At 34.1% G+C, this 22,384-nt stretch overlaps 1 long non-coding RNA gene across 22 annotated transcripts in view; it reads right to left on the reverse strand.

Annotated features, from left to right (window-relative positions):
• LOC149129145 (uncharacterized) overlaps nt 1–20,495 on the reverse strand; it is a 30,207-nt gene extending 9,712 nt beyond the window's left edge. For 5 of the 22 annotated variants that reach the window (XR_016240354.1, XR_016240357.1, XR_016240356.1 and 2 more), the window contains exon 1: nt 11,118–13,476. This is a non-coding gene — a long non-coding RNA (uncharacterized LOC149129145). Of the gene's footprint in view, nt 1–11,117; nt 14,045–14,699; nt 15,582–20,324 lie in introns of those variants that run through there. The other 17 variants (XR_016240338.1, XR_016240350.1, XR_016240346.1 and 14 more) reach the window with 17 other exon arrangements.
• Between the last annotated feature and the right edge of the window lie 1,889 nt (nt 20,496–22,384).

Below are 22,384 nucleotides of genomic sequence, written 5' to 3' on the forward strand. Positions count from 1 at the left end.
AAACAGACACGCATATATATATATATATATATATATATATATATATACATACACAACAGGCTTCATTCAGTTTCCATCAACCAAATCCACTCACAAAGGCTTTGGTCGGCTTAAGGCTATAGCAGAAGACTCATGCCCAAGGTGCCATGCAGTGGGACTGAACCTGGAAGCATGAGGTTGGAAAGCAAGCTTCTTACCACACAGCCACTCCTATATGATATATATATATATATATATATATATATATATATATACATCATTTAAGTATGATAATTTAGTTTCTACAACATTCAAGTATGATAATTTAGTGTCTACAATGTTTAGATATGATTACTTTCTATATATTTAGTTTGTACAACATTTAAGTATGATAATTTAGTGTCTACAATGTTTAGATATGATTACATTCTATATATTTAGTTTGTACAACATTTAAGTATGATAATTTAGTGTCTACAATGTTTAAATATGATTACATTCTATATATTTAGTTTGTACAACATTTAAGTATGATAATTTAGTGTCTACAATGTTTAAATATGATTACATTCTATATATTTAGTTTCTACAACATTTAAGTATGATAATTTAGTGTCTACAATGTTTAAATATGATTACATTCTATATATTTAGTTTGTACAACATTCAAGTATGATAATTTAGTGTCTACAATGTTTAAATATGATTACATTCTATATATTTAGTTTCTACAACATTCAAGTATGATAATTTAGTGTTTACAATGTTTAAATATGATTACATTCTATATATTTAGTTTGTACAACATTCAAGTATGATAATTTAGTGTCTACAATGTTTAAATATGATTACATTCTATATATTTAGTTTGTACAACATTTAAGTATAATTTAGTGTCTACAATGTTTAAATATGATTACATTCTATATATTTAGTTTCTACAACATTTAAGTATGATAATTTAGTGTCTACAATGTTTAAATATGATTACATTCTATATATTTAGTTTGTACAACATTCAAGTATGATAATTTAGTGTCTACAATGTTTAAATATGATTACATTCTATATATTTAGTTTCTACAACATTCAAGTATGATAATTTAGTGTCTACAATGTTTAAATATGATTACATTCTATATATTTAGTTTCTACAACATTCAAGTATGATAATTTAGTGTCTACAATGTTTAAATATGATTACATTCTATATATTTAGTTTCTACAACATTCAAGTATGATAATTTAGTGTCTACAATGTTTAAATATGATTACATTCTATATATTTAGTTTCTACAACATTCAAGTATGATAATTTAGTGTCTACAATGTTTAAATATGATTACATTCTATATATTTAGTTTCTACAACATTCAAGTATGATAATTTAGTGTCTACAATGTTTAAATATGATTACATTCTATATATTTAGTTTCTACAACATTCAAGTATGATAATTTAGTGTCTACAATGTTTAAATATGATTACATTCTATATATTTAGTTTGTACAACATTCAAGTATGATAATTTAGTGTCTACAATGTTTAAATATGATTACATTCTATATATTTAGTTTCTACAACATTCAAGTATGATAATTTAGTGTCTACAATGTTTAAATATGATTACATTCTATATATTTAGTTTCTACAACATTCAAGTATGATAATTTAGTGTCTACAATGTTTAAATATGATTACATTCTATATATTTAGTTTCTACAACATTCAAGTATGATAATTTAGTGTCTACAATGTTTAAATATGATTACATTCTATATATTTAGTTTCTACAACATTCAAGTATGATAATTTAGTGTCTACAATGTTTAAATATGATTACATTCTATATATTTAGTTTCTACAACATTCAAGTATGATAATTTAGTGTCTACAATGTTTAAATATGATTACATTCTATATATTTAGTTTCTACAACATTCAAGTATGATAATTTAGTGTCTACAATGTTTAAATATGATTACATTCTATATATTTAGTTTCTACAACATTCAAGTATGATAATTTAGTGTCTACAATGTTTAAATATGATTACATTCTATATATTTAGTTTCTACAACATTCAAGTATGATAATTTAGTGTCTACAATGTTTAAATATGATTACATTCTATATATTTAGTTTCTACAACATTCAAGTATGATAATTTAGTGTCTACAATGTTTAAATATGATTACATTCTATATATTTAGTTTCTACAACATTCAAGTATGATAATTTAGTGTCTACAATGTTTAAATATGATTACATTCTATATATTTAGTTTCTACAACATTCAAGTATGATAATTTAGTGTCTACAATGTTTAAATATGATTACATTCTATATATTTAGTTTCTACAACATTCAAGTATGATAATTTAGTGTCTACAATGTTTAAATATGATTACATTCTATATATTTAGTTTCTACAACATTCAAGTATGATAATTTAGTGTCTACAATGTTTAAATATGATTACATTCTATATATTTAGTTTGTACAACATTCAAGTATGATAATTTAGTGTCTACAATGTTTAAATATGATTACATTCTATATATTTAGTTTCTACAACATTCAAGTATGATAATTTAGTGTCTACAATGTTTAAATATGATTACATTCTATATATTTAGTTTCTACAACATTCAAGTATGATAATTTAGTGTCTACAATGTTTAAATATGATTACATTCTATATATTTAGTTTCTACAACATTCAAGTATGATAATTTAGTGTCTACAATGTTTAAATATGATTACATTCTATATATTTAGTTTCTACAACATTCAAGTATGATAATTTAGTGTCTACAATGTTTAAATATGATTACATTCTATATATTTAGTTTCTACAACATTCAAGTATGATAATTTAGTGTCTACAATGTTTAAATATGATTACATTCTATATATTTAGTTTCTACAACATTCAAGTATGATAATTTAGTGTCTACAATGTTTAAATATGATTACATTCTATATATTTAGTTTCTACAACATTCAAGTATGATAATTTAGTGTCTACAATGTTTAAATATAATTACATTCTATATATTTAGTTTCTACAACATTCAAGTATGATAATTTAGTGTCTACAATGTTTAAATATGATTACATTCTATATATTTAGTTTCTACAACATTCAAGTATGATAATTTAGTGTCTACAATGTTTAAATATGATTACATTCTATATATTTAGTTTCTACAACATTCAAGTATGATAATTTAGTGTCTACAATGTTTAAATATGATTACATTCTATATATTTAGTTTCTACAACATTCAAGTATGATAATTTAGTGTCTACAATGTTTAAATATGATTACATTCTATATATTTAGTTTCTACAACATTCAAGTATGATAATTTAGTGTCTACAATGTTTAAATATGATTACATTCTATATATTTAGTTTCTACAACATTCAAGTATGATAATTTAGTGTCTACAATGTTTAAATATGATTACATTCTATATATTTAGTTTCTACAACATTCAAGTATGATAATTTAGTGTCTACAATGTTTAAATATGATTACATTCTATATATTTAGTTTCTACAACATTCAAGTATGATAATTTAGTGTCTACAATGTTTAAATATGATTACATTCTATATATTTAGTTTCTACAACATTCAAGTATGATAATTTAGTGTCTACAATGTTTAAATATGATTACATTCTATATATTTAGTTTCTACAACATTCAAGTATGATAATTTAGTGTCTACAATGTTTAAATATGATTACATTCTATATATTTAGTTTCTACAACATTCAAGTATGATAATTTAGTGTCTACAATGTTTAAATATGATTACATTCTATATATTTAGTTTCTACAACATTCAAGTATGATAATTTAGTGTCTACAATGTTTAAATATGATTACATTCTATATATTTAGTTTCTACAACATTCAAGTATGATAATTTAGTGTCTACAATGTTTAAATATGATTACATTCTATATATTTAGTTTCTACAACATTCAAGTATGATAATTTAGTGTCTACAATGTATAAATATGATTACATTCTATATATTTAGTTTCTACAACATTCAAGTATGATAATTTAGTGTCTACAATGTTTAAATATGATTACATTCTATATATTTAGTTTCTACAACATTCAAGTATGATAATTTAGTGTCTACAATGTTTAAATATGATTACATTCTATATATTTAGTTTCTACAACATTCAAGTATGATAATTTAGTGTCTACAATGTTTAAATATGATTACATTCTATATATTTAGTTTCTACAACATTCAAGTATGATAATTTAGTGTCTACAATGTTTAAATATGATTACATTCTATATATTTAGTTTGTACAACATTCAAGTATGATAATTTAGTGTCTACAATGTTTAAATATGATTACATTCTATATATTTAGTTTGTACAACATTCAAGTATGATAATTTAGTGTCTACAATGTTTAAATATGATTACATTCTATATATTTAGTTTCTACAACATTCAAGTATGATAATTTAGTGTCTACAATGTTTAAATATGATTACATTCTATATATTTAGTTTCTACAACATTCAAGTATGATAATTTAGTGTCTACAATGTCTAAATATGATTACATTCTATATATTTAGTTTGTACAACATTCAAGTATGATAATTTAGTGTCTACAATGTTTAAATATGATTACATTCTATATATTTAGTTTGTACAACATTCAAGTATGATAATTTAGTGTCTACAATTTTTAAATATGATTACATTCTATATATTTAGTTTCTACAACATTCAAGTATGATAATTTAGTGTCTACAATGTTTAAATATGATTACATTCTATATATTTAGGTTGTACAACACTCAAGTATGATAATTTAGTGTCTACAATGTTTAAATATGATTACATTCTATATATTTAGTTTCTACAACATTCAAGTATGATAATTTAGTGTCTACAATGTTTAAATATGATTACATTCTATATATTTAGTTTGTACAACATTCAAGTATGATAATTTAGTGTCTACAATGTTTAAATATGATTACATTCTATATATTTAGTTTGTACAACATTCAAGTATGATAATTTAGTATCTACAATGTTTAAATATGATTACATTCTATATATTTAGTTTGTACAACATTCAAGTATGATAATTTAGTGTCTACAATGTTTAAATATGATTACATTCTATATATTTAGTTTCTACAACATTCAAGTATGATAATTTAGTGTCTACAATGTTTAAATATGATTACATTCTATATATTTAGTTTGTACAACATTCAAGTATGATAATTTAGTGTCTACAATGTTTAAATATGATTACATTCTATATATTAAGTTTGTACAACATTCAAGTATGATAATTTAGTGTCTACAATGTTTAAATATGATTACATTCTATATATTTAGTTTCTACAACATTCAAGTATGATAATTTAGTGTCTACAATGTTTAAATATGATTACATTCTATATATTTAGTTTCTACAACATTCAAGTATGATAATTTAGTGTCTACAATGTTTAAATATGATTACATTCTATATATTTAGTTTCTACAACATTCAAGTATGATAATTTAGTGTCTACAATGTTTAAATATGATTACATTCTATATATTTAGTTTCTACAACATTCAAGTATGATAATTTAGTGTCTACAATGTTTAAATATGATTACATTCTATATATTTAGTTTCTACAACATTCAAGTATGATAATTTAGTGTCTACAATGTTTAAATATGATTACATTCTATATATTTAGTTTCTACAACATTCAAGTATGATAATTTAGTGTCTACAATGTTTAAATATGATTACATTCTATATATTTAGTTTCTACAACATTCAAGTATGATAATTTAGTGTCTACAATGTTTAAATATGATTACATTCTATATATTTAGTTTCTACAACATTCAAGTATGATAATTTAGTGTCTACAATGTTTAAATATGATTACATTCTATATATTTAGTTTCTACAACATTCAAGTATGATAATTTAGTGTCTACAATGTTTAAATATGATTACATTCTATATATTTAGTTTCTACAACATTCAAGTATGATAATTTAGTGTCTACAATGTTTAAATATGATTACATTCTATATATTTAGTTTGTACAACATTCAAGTATGATAATTTAGTGTCTACAATGTTTAAATATGATTACATTCTATATATTTAGTTTCTACAACATTCAAGTATGATAATTTAGTGTCTCCAATGTTTAAATATGATTACATTCTATATATTTAGTTTCTACAACATTCAAGTATGATAATTTAGTGTCTACAATGTTTAAATATGATTACATTCTATATATTTAGTTTCTACAACATTCAAGTATGATAATTTAGTGTCTACAATGTTTAAATATGATTACATTCTATATATTTAGTTTGTACAACATTCAAGTATGATAATTTAGTGTCTACAATGTTTAAATATGATTACATTCTATATATTTAGTTTGTACAACATTCAAGTATGATAATTTAGTGTCTACAATGTTTAAATATGATTACATTCTATATATTTAGTTTCTACAACATTCAAGTATGATAATTTAGTGTCTACAATGTTTAAATATGATTACATTCTATATATTTAGTTTCTACAACATTCAAGTATGATAATTTAGTGTCTACAATGTTTAAATATGATTACATTCTATATATTTAGTTTCTACAACATTCAAGTATGATAATTTAGTGTCTACAATGTTTAGATATGATTACATTCTATATATTTAGTTTGTACAACATTTAAGTATGATAATTTAGTGTCTACAATGTTTAAATATGATTACATTCTATATATTTAGTTTGTACAACATTTAAGTATGATAATTTAGTGTCTACAATGTTTAAATATGATTACATTCTATATATTTAGTTTGTACAACATTTAAGTATGATAATTTAGTGTCTACAATGTTTAAATATGATTACATTCTATATATTTAGTTTGTACAACATTTAAGTATGATAATTTAGTGTCTACAATGTTTAAATATGATTACATTCTATATATTTAGTTTCTACAACATTCAAGTATGATAATTTAGTGTTTACAATGTTTAAATATGATTACATTCTATATATTTAGTTTCTACAACATTCAAGTATAATAATTTAGTGTCTACAATGTTTAAATATGATTACATTCTATATATTTAGTTTCTACAACATTCAAGTATGATAATTTAGTGTCTACAATGTTTAAATATGATTACATTCTATATATTTAGTTTCTACAACATTCAAGTATGATAATTTAGTGTCTACAATGTTTAAATATGATTACATTCTATATATTTAGTTTCTACAACATTCAAGTATGATAATTTAGTGTCTACAATGTTTAAATATGATTACATTCTATATATTTAGTTTCTACAACATTCAAGTATGATAATTTAGTGTCTACAATGTTTAAATATGATTACATTCTATATATTTAGTTTCTACAACATTCAAGTATGATAATTTAGTGTCTACAATGTTTAAATATGATTACATTCTATATATTTAGTTTCTACAACATTCAAGTATGATAATTTAGTGTCTACAATGTTTAAATATGATTACATTCTATATATTTAGTTTCTACAACATTCAAGTATGATAATTTAGTGTCTACAATGTTTAAATATGATTACATTCTATATATTTAGTTTCTACAACATTCAAGTATGATAATTTAGTGTCTACAATGTTTAAATATGATTACATTCTATATATTTAGTTTCTACAACATTCAAGTATGATAATTTAGTGTCTACAATGTTTAAATATGATTACATTCTATATATTTAGTTTGTACAACATTCAAGTATGATAATTTAGTGTCTACAATGTTTAAATATGATTACATTCTATATATTTAGTTTCTACAACATTCAAGTATGATAATTTAGTGTCTACAATGTTTAAATATGATTACATTCTATATATTTAGTTTGTACAACATTCAAGTATGATAATTTAGTGTCTACAATGTTTAAATATGATTACATTCTATATATTTAGTTTCTACAACATTCAAGTATGATAATTTAGTGTCTACAATGTTTAAATATGATTACATTCTATATATTTAGTTTGTACAACATTCAAGTATGATAATTTAGTGTCTACAATGTTTAAATATGATTACATTCTATATATTTAGTTTGTACAACATTCAAGTATGATAATTTAGTGTCTACAATGTTTAAATATGATTACATTCTATATATTTAGTTTGTACAACATTCAAGTATGATAATTTAGTGTCTACAATGTTTAAATATGATTACATTCTATATATTTAGTTTGTACAACATTCAAGTATGATAATTTAGTGTCTACAATGTTTAAATATGATTACATTCTATATATTTAGTTTGTACAACATTCAAGTATGATAATTTAGTGTCTACAATGTTTAAATATGATTACATTCTATATATTTAGTTTCTACAACATTCAAGTATGATAATTTAGTGTCTACAATGTTTAAATATGATTACATTCTATATATTTAGTTTGTACAACATTCAAGTAAGATAATTTAGTGTCTACAATGTTTAAATATGATTACATTCTATATATTTAGTTTCTACAACATTCAAGTATGATAATTTAGTGTCTACAATGTTTAAATATGATTACATTCTATATATTTAGTTTGTACAACATTCAAGTATGATAATTTAGTGTCTACAATGTTTAAATATGATTACATTCTATATATTTAGTTTGTACAACATTCAAGTATGATAATTTAGTGTCTACAATGTTTATATATGATTACATTCTATATATTTAGTTTGTACAACATTCAAGTATGATAATTTAGTGTCTACAATGTTTAAATATGATTACATTCTATATATTTAGTTTGTACAACATTCAAGTATGATAATTTAGTGTCTACAATGTCTAAATATGATTACATTCTATATATTTAGTTTCTACAACATTCAAGTATGATAATTTAGTGTCTACAATGTTTAAATATGATTACATTCTATATATTTAGTTTCTACAACATTCAAGTATGATAATTTAGTGTCTACAATGTTTAAATATGATTACATTCTATATATTTAGTTTGTACAACATTCAAGTATGATAATTTAGTGTCTACAATGTCTAAATATGATTACATTCAATATATTTAGTTTCTACAACATTTAAGTATGATAATTTAGTGTCTACAATGTTTAGATATGATTACTTTCTATATATTTAGTCTCTACAACATTTAAGTATGATAATTTAGTGTCTACAATGTCTAAATATGATTATATTCTATATATTTAGTTTCTACAACATTTAAGTATGATAATTTAGTGTCTACAATGTCTAGTAATGTATGTGTATATATTATGAATCAAGTAGTAATGTGTGTATATTATGAACCTAGTGATCTATGTATGTGTATATATTATGAATCGAGTAATGTGTGTGTATATATTATGAATCAAGTAATGTTTGTATGTGTATATATTATGAATCGAGTAATGTATGTGTATATGTTATGAATCGAGTAATGTATGTGTATATATTATGAATAGCGTAATATATGTCTAGTAAGGTGTGTGTGTATTATGAATGGAGTAATGTGTGTGTGTATATATTATGAATCGAGTAATGTATGTATGTGTATATATTATGAATCTAGTAATGTGTGTGTGTGTGTATATATTATGAATCGAGTAATGTATGTATGTGTATATATTATGAATCTAGTAATGTATGTGCTTGTATGTATATATTATGAATCTAGTAATGTATGTGCTTGTGTGTATATATTATGAATCTAGTAATGTATGTGTATATATTTGTCAGCTTTATTTTTCAAGGTCAATAAAACAGTATGAAGCGAAAGTGACATATCGATTACAATTCAATCAACAGAAAATTAGCATGCAAGTGGCTCAGTACTCCGCAGACACGTCTTCTTCACGTAATTTACAAAGAAATACAATGTGACAAGGCCGGTCCCTTTGAATTACAGGTGTAAGTGATTTTTGCCAGGTAAGTGGACTGGGGCACGGTGAAATTAATGTTTAAGTGGCTGTGCATTCCACAGACGTGTTCCCTGTGAACGGTTTTCGTCGAACGAATCAAACTTAATAAATTATCGAAAAGAAAATAAAATGTCTGGTCCTGGGGTTGTAAACAAGTGATGGCGGATACAAATACTGACTGAAACCGGTCAAAGAAATAAGACAGAGAAAGAAATAAAGACCGTAAGGAGTGGATTTGGTAGGCGGAAACTGAAAGAAGCCCGTTGTATATATGTATGTGTGTCTGTTTGTCCCCACCTCCCAACATCGCTTGACAACCGATGCTGGTGTGTTTACGTCAACGTAAATTAGCGGTTTCGGCAAAAGAGACCGATAGAATAAGTACCAGGCTTACAAAGAGTAAGTCCTGCGGTCGATTTGACCGACTATAAAGGCGGTGCTCCAGCTTGGACGCAGTCAAAAGGACTGAAACAAGGAAAAGAGTAATTTTAACGAGTTCCTACCGCCATTGCTATGACAAACCAACAACAAACACCAGCGCCATCTATCTGTAACGTCTCTATTTTACTCTGGCTTCTCCGAGTTACTTCCCTTTGTTTCTCTGCGATCAGAATCTTTATTTCGCTGGACGAATGTGTTTTAGCTTCTAAGATCCTTCTGGGACCGATTATTAATTAAAAGACGAACATTGAGGGGTCAATGTAATTAACTACCCCCGCCCATGCGTATAATTGAAAGGATTACGAACATTATTATTATTTTTAAAGGCAGAATCGTTAGCACGCCGGAGAAAGTGCTTAACGGTGTTCAGTCCGTCTTTACGTTCTGAGTTCAAATTCCGCCGATGTCGACTGTTCCTTTCAACCTATAAGGGTTAGGGTAATTAAAACGCTAGGGGGTCAACATAATCGACTAGTCCCCTCCCTCAAAATATGTAGGTGTGTTTGTGTGTCTGTGTTTGTCCCCCCACCATCGCTTGACAATCGATGCTGGTGTGTTTACGTCCCCGTAACTTAGTGGTTTCGGCAAAAGAGAATAAGTATTAGGCTTACAAATCTCTCTATCTGCATGCAGCAGCATGTATGTATATGTGTGTGTATACAGATGCATCTTACCATCTGGCAAAAACAAGCTGTAATTCACGGAGGTCAAATAAGAGCAAAACATATCTAGAGTTGTCTACCCCGTTCGATACTTCAATAGCAAAAAAAAATATTATTTTTTGTGGTGGTGGTCATATTTCTGGGTACAGGTTGGGCCAAAAGTCACACACGAAAATATAACATCTTATACTACTATTAATCATCATTATTATTTTGTGTAACATTGAAACACTGTTGGTCGATTATTGTTTTATTTGTTTCAGTCGCATGACTGCAGCCATGCTGGAGCACTGCCTCTCAGTCGAACAAATTGACTCTAGGAATTATTTTTTCTAAGCCTAGTACTTATTCTATCTCTTTTGCCAAACTGCTAAGTTACGGGGGACGTAAACACACCATCGGCTATCAAACAATGGTGGCAGGGACAGACAGATACACTCACATGTACATACACACATATATATATATATATATACACACGACGGGCTTCTTTCAGTTTCTGTCAACCAAATCCACTCGCAAGGCTTTGGTTGGCCCGAGGCTTAGTGGACACTTATTTAAAGTGCCACACAGTGGGACTGAACCAGGAACCATGTGGTTGGAAAGCAAGCTTCTTTACCACACAGCCTGTGCCTGATTAGTGCAAAGAGTCCATGCAACATGCAGTGTGCAGGACAAATACCAATGGTTGCCCCCTCCCCTACCTGTGCAAAGATCTCTGCAGGAAATTCTGTTCCTTGTACAACAAACAATAAAAAAATCTGCAAATGGTGAATGTTTCGAACCCTTGTAATCAGGATGTTGACATTTCCTAATTAGTTTTGTGTTGTAATTAACCATAAAGTGCTGTTTTTGAAATATGGGGGAGAGGGGGGTCTCAGTGTGTGACTTTGGGCCCATCCTGTATTTTGACAGATTCAAAGCTAGCAAGGGAAACAGACTTACCTACCCATAAAGCACCTTTTGTCTGACGCTCTGCCGATTCAGAGACATGACAGTAGTAGTAGTAGTAGTAGCAGTACTTGTGGGTGGTGGTGGTGGTCGTCAAAGTAGTTGTAGCAACAGAATTTAGAAAGATATTAGAAATAGGGAGGGAGGGATGAGGTGACAATCATGAGTTTCCTGCCCTGAAATTATCAGATTTAAAAATGCGACTGAAATATTGTTAATAGTAAAGCTGTGGTGGTGAAAAAACAAACGAAAAAAAAAAAACAGTAACCATGACGACATTACAGACTCCCCCAACACATACATACTGAAGAGGCAGAGAGAGAGAGAGAGAAACGGGGGCAGTTATGATGGCTAAGGAACTAAATGAAGGGACAACAGACCTACCAGACTATCTAATGGGAAAACATTGAGCACACACAAACTCCCTCACTTTGGTGGGGAGAATAAGGAGAGTTTAGCTTAACCTGGGGCCCAATGAGTTTGATAAGAGTAACAAGAAATCATTATTATTATTATTTTATTTCACTCCATTTTAGAAAAACTGAAACACGTCTTTGACAATTCCGGAGCACATTGGACTTGTTTTTCAGTCTGGTTGCGATGGTGCAACAAAACAGAACAGAACAGTTGTGGACGTCTCCAACCAAAAGCATCGTGAGAAAAAGCAACATCGCATACAACGGCCGGTCAATTTGTTCGAGAAGTTCATGCAATACGGTGTGCCCAACACATAGCAAAGTGGACCCCTCACCACCGAGATGTCTCTGTCAGAAAGAGGCTTTAAAAAGAAAAAAAGTCCAAAGAAATTTGTGCACACATTGTCACAGGGAGTTGATATTCCTCATGCAACGAAGAATAAAAGCTACAGACATTTGCTAATTTGTTTTGCTTTCTAATTAAATATAAATGGGTTGTTTTTGAAATGTGCAATAGAGATATTAGAGTCTTAATCTTGGCACATGACCTTTGGCCCCCCCAACTTGTATATATTTTTACAGAAAGACGCATGCACACACACATTTTTAAAGATGTCCCGCTCCCCAGCCCCATTATTCCAATACAACTTTGCTAAAACCTTACTGTATGGTGCGGTCAGCTACCATTTATGAAGGAAAAATATTATTACACTAAGCTGATAGTGAGAGAAAAGGACAACACCAGCACTGCCGCCACCACAGCAGAAAAGAAATTTGGCAGATGACGTCTATGTGCACGAGCGTGTCTATAAATGGTTAAGGAGAAGCAGCAAGGGGTCAGAGGTTGTGGTATGATGGGGAGGAAGAGGAGGAATAAGGAAGAAATGAAAACAGGAGGCAAGAATGTTGGAAGGGAGATTAATAAGAATAATAATTATTGTAATTTCAATAACATCATCAGTACAAATATAAGCAGGTAGCTAACTCCCCGTCTCCTCTTCTTCTTCTCTCAGTCTGTGTATATATGCATGCGTATATGGACATGTTGTACACACACACGCACATACACATTTATGTAATGTATACCCCCCCCCCCCCCCCGGCCCATCAGGAATCACTGCAGAGATGCTCAAAATATCTGGCAGTGTTGGCTATAGCCTAGTCACCCGTATTACGAACCAGGTGATACACGAAGGAGTCATTCCCTATGACTGGTGTAGCAGCATCATAGTCAACTGCTACAAAGGTAAAGGGGACGCTTTAGATACAAATAATTACAGAGGCATCAAGCTGTTAGATCAGGTTATGAAAGTTACAGAGAGGGTCATAGCCCAACTAATTAGGGAGCGAATCAATTTAGATGAGATGCAGTTTGGGTTCGTGCCAGGTAAAAGCACTACTGATGCCTTATTTCTAGTGAGACAGTTGCAAGAGAAATACCTAGCTAAGGATAAACCTCTGTACCTGGCTTTCGTTGACATGGAGAAAGCCTTTGACAGGGTCCCCCGATCCCTTATCTGGTGGTCAATGAGGAAACTTGGGATAGAAGAATGGTTAGTGAGAGCTGTGCGAGCCATGTACAGAGATGCTGCCAGTAAGGTGAGGGTTGGAAATGAGTACAGCAATGAATTCCGGGTAGAGGTAGGGGTCCACCAAGGTTCCGTCCTCAGCCCCCTATTATTTACCATAGTCCTCCAGGCAATCACAGAGGAGTTCAAGACAGGTTGCCCCTGGGAGCTCCTCTATGCTGATGACCTTGCCCTAATTGCGGAGTCACTATCAGAACTAGAGGAGAAGTTTCAGGTGTGGAAGCAAGGTCTAGAATTGAAGGGCCTTAGAGTCAACCTAGCTAAAACCAAAATCCTAATAAGTAGGAAGGTAGATAAAACACAAACCCCTTCAGGTAGATGGCCCTGCTCAGTATGTAGAAAAGGAGTAGGTAGTAACTCTATAAGATGTACCCGGTGCAAGCTATGGACACATAAGAGGTGCAGCAACATCAAAGGCAGGTTAACTAGCAAGTTAGTTTTTGTTTGTGGCAGATGTTCAGGTGCAATAAAGACTGCAAACAAACAGGAAACAACTTCTATCTCATTCCAGGGTGAAAAACTAGAGGTAGTCGATAGCTTCCGCTATCTGGGCGACCAAGTTAGTAGTGGGGGTGGGTGCGCTGAAAGTGTAGCTGCTAGAATAAGAATAGCCTGGGCAAAGTTTAGAGAGCTCTTACCCCTGCTGGCGACAAAGGGACTCTCACTCAGAGTAAAAGGCAGACTGTATGACGCATGCGTACGAACAACCATGCTACATGGCAGTGAAACATGGGCTGTAACTGCTGAGGACATACGTAAGCTCGCAAGGAATGAAGCCAGTATGCTCCGTTGGATGTGTAATGTCAATGTGAATACCCGTCAGAGTGTAAGTATCTTGAGAGAAAAGCTGAACATTAGAAGCATCAGTTGTGGCGTGCAAGAGAGACGATTGCGCTGGTATGGACATGTGGTGAGAATGGAGGAGGATAGCTGCGTGAAAAAGTGCCACACCCTAACAGTTGAGGGAACCCGTGGAAGAGGTAGGCCCAGGAAGACCTGGGCTGAGGTGGTGAGGCAAGACCTTCGTACATTGGGCCTCACCGAGGCGATGACTACGGACCGAGACCTTTGGAAATGGGCTGTGCGTGAGAAGACCCGGCAAGCCAAGTAAGATCGTTGCCAGTGCCCCTGGACTGGTTCTTGTGCGGGTGGCACATGAGATGCACCATTTTGAGCGTGGCCGTTGCCAGTACCGCCTGACTGGCTCCTGTAGGATTTTCGAGCAAGATCGTTGCCAGTGCCCCTGGACTGGCTTGTGCGGGTGGCACATAAAAGACACCATTTCGAGCGTGGCCGTTTTCGTGCGGGTGACACGTAAAAGCACCCACTACACTCTCTGAGTGGTTGGCGTTAGGAAGGGCATCCAGCTGTAGAAACTCTGCCAAATCAGACTGGAGCCTGGTGTTGCCATCCGGTTTCACCAGTCCTCAGTCAAATCGTCCAACCCATGCTAGCATGGAAAGCGGACGTTAAACGATGATGATGATGATGATGATGATACCAACATCTATGTGGAAAAGCTGCAAAGACAAAGAAAAAAAAAAAAAAAGAAAAAAAGATTAGACAATAAAACCACAAATCCCGAAAAAGACAAAATAACAATACAAAATAGATAAATTCTATCCTCATTTACCATCCATTTTGTCTGCTGGCATCGGCTGGACATCTTGGGAGCAACTGGGCAAGGCCAGGAGCCACACCATATAAATAAATATATATATATATATATAAATAAATAAATAAATAAAAATATAGATAAATAAAAAATATATATATATAAATTAATAAATACATAAATAAATAAATGAATAAATATATAAGTAAATAAATAAATAGTGTTCAGGATGCTTTTTACATTACCACCATGGAACCGGGCAAGGCCAGGAGCCACATTATTCTGGATACAAGGAAATGATCCAGAATTACAAACTGATCATCCACTAATATGTGCAACTCTATATTAAAACTTTCTTGTGTACCCAACCCAGTATTAGCCAATATACATCATTCCCAGTGGTGCATTTATTTCGAGATGCTCTGTGTTGAATAACTCAGTTATCATTCAGCCAGTTTTAGGAACAGAACGTGACTAAGGTATGGTGGGAGATTTTAATTGAGAACTTCTAAAAACAACACAACATTTGTAGTTGGAGCCAGAGCCAGTTTCAGCCGGGTTGGTAACGAAAATTCAATCTTATAATAATTCTGCTTCTTCCTCCGTTACTCAGCTCATTCGTGAGGCTGTCATGTGATTGGCTGAAGTCAGGGAGGCTGCGAGTGAAACGTGGAATTCTTTTTAACTCAGTCTTATTCCTTAGTTATTTCGTCTGACTGTAATGCCTTCTTCATGTGATTGGTTGAAGGGAAAAGTGAAGAACAAGAGAGAAAAAGAGGGGAAGCGTGAGAGAGAAGTTTATAAAATTGTGAATAAAGCATCATCATTTAATTCTGCTTCCCATGGACGGTTTGACTGAGGACTGGCAAGCTAAGAGGCTGCACCACGCTCAAATTGATTTGGCAAGGTTTCTACAGCTGGATGCCCTTCCAAATGCCAACCGCTTTACAGCAGGTGTGTGAAATGGGCTAAAAAGCATCATACAACGTGGAAGACAATTGGAGATTTCTGCGGGACAACCTGTTGAAAGCCACCGACCAGATTTGTGGGTGGTGTAAGGTCCCCTCCCAACCCAGAGTAACGTGGTGGTGGAACAAGGAGGTAGACAGGGCTATTAGACAAAAGAAACAGGCTTGGAAGGACTGGAAGAACGGTGGTAGCAGGGAATTGTACCAATGTGCCAGAAGGGAGGCTAGGCAACAGGTTTATTTAGCCAGAGGGGAAGCAGATAAGGAAAGATTTGCCAATGTTCTGCGCCGTGAGGACCAAAGACTCGAGGTATTTCGTGTTGCAAGACAGTGTAGGAGAGAGAATAGTGATGTTGTAGGAGAGAAATGTGTTCGCATGGATGATGGTACGCTTGCACTAAATGAGGCTGCAAAGAAAGAGGTCTGGAGATGCCACTACGATAGATTGCTTAATAAAGAGAATGAATGGGAGAAAGAGAGCCTGCCGTATGTCGACCCAATAGAGGGACCAGCTATCCGAGTTGATAGTACCAGGGTAGATAAAGCAATTAAGAGTATGAAGACCGGGAAAGCCCCCGGCCCATCAGGAATCACTGCAGAGATGCTCAAAATATCTGGCAGTGTTGGCTATAGCCTAGTCACCCGTATTACGAACCAGGTGATACACGAAGGAGTCATACCCAATGACTGGTGTAGCAGCATCATAGTCAACTGCTACAAAGGTAAAGGGGACGCTTTAGAAACAAATAATTACAGAGGCATCAAGCTGTTAGATCAGGTTATGAAAGTTACAGAGAGGGTCATAGCCCAACTAATTAGGGAGCGAATCAATTAAATGAGATGCAGTTTGGGTTCGTGCCAGGTAAAAGCACTACTGATGCCTTATTTCTAGTGAGACAGTTGCAGGAGAAATACCTAGCTAAGGATAAACCTCTGTACCTGGCTTTCGTTGACATGGAGAAAGCCTTTGACAGGGTCCCCCGATCCCTTATCTGGTGGTCAATGAGGAAACTTGGGATAGAAGAATGGTTAGTGAGAGCTGTGCGAGCCATGTACAGAGATGCTGCCAGTAAGGTGAGGGTTGGAAATGAGTACAGCAATGAATTCCGGGTAGAGGTAGGGGTCCACCAAGGTTCCGTCCTCAGCCCCCTATTATTTACCATAGTCCTCCAGGCAATCACAGAGGAGTTCAAGACAGGTTGCCCCTGGGAGCTCCTCTATGCTGATGACCTTGCCCTAATTGCGGAGTCACTATCAGAACTAGAGGAGAAGTTTCAGGTGTGGAAGCAAGGTCTAGAATTGAAGGGCCTAATAAGTAGGAAGGTAGATAAAACACAAACCCCTTCAGGTAGATGGCCCTGCTCAGTATGTAGAAAAGGAGTAGGTAGTAACTCTATAAGATGTACCCGGTGCAAGCTATGGACACATAAGAGGTGCAGCAACATCAAAGGCAGGTTAACTAGCAAGTTAGTTTTTGTTTGTGGCAGATGTTCAGGTGCAATAAAGACTGCAAACAAACAGGAAACAACTTCTATCTCATTCCAGGGTGAAAAACTAGAGGTAGTCGATAGCTTCCGCTATCTGGGCGACCAAGTTAGTAGTGGGGGTGGGTGCGCTGAAAGTGTAGCTGCTAGAATAAGAATAGCCTGGGCAAAGTTTAGAGAGCTCTTACCCCTGCTGGCGACAAAGGGACTCTCACTCAGAGTAAAAGGCAGACTGTATGACGCATGCGTACGAACAACCATGCTACATGGCAGTGAAACATGGGCTGTAACTGCTGAGGACATACGTAAGCTCGCAAGGAATGAAGCCAGTATGCTCCGTTGGATGTGTAATGTCAATGTGAATACCCGTCAGAGTGTAAGTATCTTGAGAGAAAAGCTGAACATTAGAAGCATCAGTTGTGGCGTGCAAGAGAGACGATTGCGCTGGTATGGACATGTGGTGAGAATGGAGGAGGATAGCTGCGTGAAAAAGTGCCACACCCTAACAGTTGAGGGAACCCGTGGAAGAGGTAGGCCCAGGAAGACCTGGGCTGAGGTGGTGAGGCAAGACCTTCGTACATTGGGCCTCACCGAGGCGATGACTACGGACCGAGACCTTTGGAAATGTGCTGTGCGTGAGAAGACCCGGCAAGCCAAGTAAGATCGTTGCCAGTGCCCCTGGACTGGTTCTTGTGCGGGTGGCACATGAGATGCACCATTTTGAGCGTGGCCGTTGCCAGTACCGCCTGACTGGCTCCTGTAGGATTTTCGAGCGAGATCGTTGCCAGTGCCCCTGGACTGGCTTGTGCGGGTGGCACATAAAAGACACCATTTCGAGCGTGGCCGTTTTCGTGCGGGTGACACGTAAAAGCACCCACTACACTCTCTGAGTGGTTGGCGTTAGGAAGGGCATCCAGCTGTAGAAACTCTGCCAAATCAGGCTGGAGCCTGGTGTTGCCATCCGGTTTCACCAGTCCTCAGTCAAATCGTCCAACCCATGCTAGCATGGAAAGCAGACGTTAAACGATGATGATGATGATGATGATGATATATATATATATATATATATATATATATATACATACATACATACATGTGTGAGCATGTATTGTACACGCCAGTAATCTAAAAATGTATTCCAACAGACAAGGTAACTCTCATGGAAGTAGGCAACCGAAATATAATGCTTTCAAAAACTAAACCTTTTCCAGGTGTCTTTGGACAAACTTAATCTTCTTGAGACGAAGAGACTCTTAAGGAACTGAGAGAGATGAACACGAATTTGAGACTTTTGATTAGCAACACTGATGAACTCACTCGCTCCACACAAGAGGAAAAGAAGAGAAAGAACAATCCCTGCAACAGCTCAATCAACATTTGTCCAAATTATGCACCACTCTTCATTCTTTACCACATAATAATTGCTTAAATGAAAATCCACCTAAAGATGATACACAAGATAGAAGCCCATCCCCCTCCACTATCAATTAAAAACCGCATTATACACATATAGAATGAAAAACTTAAAGCCAGAAAGGTTACTTTCTGGAACATCATCAAAAACAAGCACAAGGCAGAAATTTATGAACACTGGTTAAATTCTGCCTCATAAACTCCAAATTAAACGTATTCCAAACGAACAGGACCAACAAAGACAATTATGGGAGAAACTAACACTTGGAAAACATGAAGACAGAAATAGAACTGCTTAAGCTTAGAGCGCTGAGCAATGAAGAAAAATTGAAGAACATAGATGAGGAAATCTACAACGAATTAAAGAAACATTGAGATGGTCAACGCTTGGAAAGTGTCTTTAAACTGTGGCAAACAACTTGTGAAGCTGAAGAAACAAACTCGCTACAAGGCTGGCAAAGACAAAGCAATTTGTTTATTAACTACGAAACACAGTTCATCGTAGAAAAGGCATCGGATAAGCCCTTGCTGAAGGAAGATAAAGCAAAAACATACACAGAAATGAACCCAAGCTTATCGAACACAAACCAGAGACGGACAAGGGGAGGCAACTCCACCTCTCTTACATCCCCAAATAACTTAGAAACAACAATCAGGAATTCAGCCGACAACAGAGAATCTGGACGGAATCTTCTTGGCATCCTACAAAGAAATCAAAGGTTCCATGGAAACGTCGAGACGAAGCAAAACTTTTGCGAACCAATCCACCCCCCATCATCTCACAATAAATGGAAGAATTTACCTTCGAGACTTGGTTACTTCGATCAGAGAGGGTGGGTCGATTCTGGATTGTCGAATGCTTTTCATAGACTTCGTTTAAATATATCTTGCTAGACATCAATCCGTCCCTTGTCACACTCAATCAGTAAAGCTAGCTGCGTGTCTTTAGCCGCAGGTATACGTACGAAATGTATGGGGGTTTTTTTCTCATGTTCCTTTCTTTCTTTTACTTGTTTCATTCATTAGACTGCACCCATGCTGGAGCAGCGCCTTAAAGTTTTTTTTATATAATATATACTAGCCTCCCTCTTTCACACGATGCTACACACAGCATATATGTTTGTATATATATATATATACACCAGCTGCCTTAACTCGTACAAGTCAGTGGATCAGTGGGTATAAGCAGGTGTGTGAAATGGGCTAAAAAGCTTGGTTCATCTGTCACATGGGTCCTCTCGCAACATTTATACTGTCCACTTAGGATACACCGACCTAACCTCTGGCCAGAACCTAACGCCAATTTCCCTGAACTCTTGCGGGGTCACCATGTCTGTCCCAAGCGAAAGCCCGAAAGCAAAAGTCATACGCACTAGTTGTCCTTCTGCTCACATGTCTGTCTTACTTGCAAGGCCCCTTGACCGTTCATACGTCATCACTTACCTTATACTTCCAGCCTATCCCACCATCTTTGTCATATATTATGTGTAGTAAGAGGCTTGCTTCCCAACCACATGGTTCTGGGTTCAGTCTCACTGCGTGCCACCTTGAGCAAGTGTCTTCTGCTATAGTCTCAAGCCGACCAAAGCCTTGTGAGTGGTTTTGGTGGATGGAAACTGAAAGAAGCCCATCGAATATATATATGTGTGTGTGTGTCTCCTCATGTCTGTGTGTCTGTCTCCCATCACTGCTTGATAACTGGTGTTGGTGTTTATGCTCCTATAACCTAGCAGTTCAGCAAAGCAGACCAAAATAAGTGCTGGATTCGATTCATTCGACTAAAACAGAATTTTTCAAGGCCATCACTTAGGGGCCGGTGTCGGTTTTTTGACATCCCTATAATGTAGTGGTTTTGTAAAAGGAGATTTATAAAAAAAAGAAAGAAACACCTCCTGTGTTCATAATGTCTACATACATACACACTCACACAAACATGTATATGGGCATACACACACAAACATATATGTGCATGTACGTACTCATATGTATACACATATCCACACTCCAAACACTATTATGACAACTTACTGATTGTCCTATCTATATACATATATAAATAATGCTATATTTACCTAATATTGAGGTTTCATTCTTTTGTTGTCACTTTATTATTATCATTGTATCATCATCATCGTTTAACGTCCGCTTTCCATGCTAGCATGGGTTGGACGATTTGACTGAGGACTGGTGAAACCGGATGGCAACACCAGGCTCCAGTCTGATTTGGCAGAGTTTCTACAGCTGGATGCCCTTCCTAACGCCAACCACTCAGAGAGTGTAGTGGGTGCTTTTACGTGTCACCCGCACGAAAACGGCCACGCTCGAAATGGTGTCTTTTATGTGCCACCCGCACAAGCCAGTCCAGGGGCACTGGCAACGATCTTGCTCGAAAATCCTACAGGAGCCAGTCAGGCGGTACTGGCAACGGCCACGCTCAAAATGGTGCATCTCATGTGCCACCCGCACAAGAACCAGTCCAGGGGCACTGGCAACGATCTTACTTGGCTTGCCGGGTCTTCTCACGCACAGCCCATTTCCAAAGGTCTCGGTCCGTAGTCATCGCCTCGGTGAGGCCCAATGTACGAAGGTCTTGCCTCACCACCTCAGCCCAGGTCTTCCTGGGCCTACCTCTTCCACGGGTTCCCTCAACTGTTAGGGTGTGGCACTTTTTCACGCAGCTATCCTCCTCCATTCTCACCACATGTCCATACCAGCGCAATCGTCTCTCTTGCACGCCACAACTGATGCTTCTAATGTTCAGCTTTTCTCTCAAGATACTTACACTCTGACGGGTATTCACATTGACATTACACATCCAACGGAGCATACTGGCTTCATTCCTT

This window comes from Octopus bimaculoides, unplaced genomic scaffold (genome assembly GCF_046866305.1).
Source record: "Octopus bimaculoides isolate indiv1 unplaced genomic scaffold, ASM4686630v1 contig135, whole genome shotgun sequence".
NCBI lineage: Eukaryota > Metazoa > Mollusca > Cephalopoda > Octopoda > Octopodidae > Octopus > Octopus bimaculoides.